Consider the following 1681-nt stretch of genomic DNA (forward strand, 5'->3'; position numbering starts at 1 on the left):
ATCATATTGTGGGTAAATTCAATCACCATTAACAATTATGTAAAGGGAGTTTTTCAGTAGTCAGAGCCTCAAGGCTAAGATTACATTTCATAGACAACAAAAACAAAACTTTACTAGTTTAAAACAAGAAAAAGAAACTATTTTTAACAATATGCTGGACATACTTTTTTGAAAAATCTCACAAGTCACACTAAGAAAAACTGCATAAAATAAAAAAAAGTACACTTAAGATTGTAATAAACTATAATAGTTGAAGGCTAAAATAGAAAGAAAACGATAAGAAGAATAGTTAAATGATGCTGACAGTATGGTTCTTCTAGAATTGTATATTGATTTCAGCATCCAAGAGACTGGAGTTTTATAGCTAAGATGAAACAAGAGATGTAGCGGTGAGTGGAAGACAAAGTATTAGACCTGAAACTCCTACCGAAAGCAAGGTCCTCTGAAAGACTCCATTTCAGCAAACTATGTAAAAGAAAAAGAAAAAAAAAACTAAAAGGCAAAAGAAAACAAAAAATAAAACTTTTATGTCACTATCAGGGCTTTGTTTAAGAAAAACTAAAGTTTTCCATGAATACAGATACTCACATACAGGCTAGAACTTCACACGAGTTTGTGATTCAAAGTTGATCTAACTGCATGTCTGAGATAGTCCAAGTTGAGAACTTAATGTGTAGTGGTTCTGGAATGGAAGACCCATAATACTAGGGTGAAATACTAATACTCTCTTTCTGGGCAAAAACACAGACTAAAACCCTAAGAGTTCACATAGATAAAGCATCAGAAGACTTCAACTCATACAGCATGTGAGAGGAAAAATAAATTATCACCACAAATGATAATTTAGAAAAAAAAAATCAAATACTCATATTCTAGATAAAATTAACATGTTGAAATAGGATGAATTTATCAGAGTTACAGAGTTCTAAGGTACTTATATTAATTGGAAAGGAAGTAGAAATATTAATTAACTTTAGAGATTAACGAGTATGTATGTTAGGATTTTTAAAGGAAACGACTCTAATAATAGATGCTGAATATATATCTTCTGAACTGTAGAAGGAAATCAAATTAAATATAAAAAATAAAATTTAATTAATCCAAACCAAGACACTAAAGATAAGGCAATTAGAAAGTACAAAATAAGATATCCCATCCAACCCGTTGACATCTAGTCGATTCCAACTCATAGTGACCCTATAGCACAGAGTAGAACCTCCCCATAGGGTTTCCAAAGAGGGGGTGGTAGAGTCAAACTGCCAACCTTTTGGTTAGCAGCCAAGCTCTTAACCTCTGTGCCACCAGGCCTCCAAATAAGATACTAGGAAATAAAAATTTCAACACATCAGCTGCACAATAGAAAGAAATGCTCTGAACATGCCAGCTGAAAGAGATGACCAGAAGTAAAAGAAAGCATAATCCAGGCTTATACTTTTAGCAATATGTTTGTTAGACTAGCAATTGTGAAAGACTGTTATGAAATGAATCGTGTCCTACAAAAATATGTGTTGTAAATCATAGCTTCTATACTGAAAGGTCAGCACCTAGAACCCACCAGCCTCTCCAAGGGAGAATGATGTAGCAGTCTGCTTCCATAAAGATTACAGCCTTGGAAAACTTCTGGGGCAGTTCTACTCTGTCCTGTAGGGTCTGTATGATTTAGAATTGACTCGAAGGCAAA

This window comes from Trichechus manatus, unplaced genomic scaffold, assembly GCF_000243295.1.
Source record: "Trichechus manatus latirostris isolate Lorelei unplaced genomic scaffold, TriManLat1.0 scaffold00158, whole genome shotgun sequence".
NCBI lineage: Eukaryota > Metazoa > Chordata > Mammalia > Sirenia > Trichechidae > Trichechus > Trichechus manatus.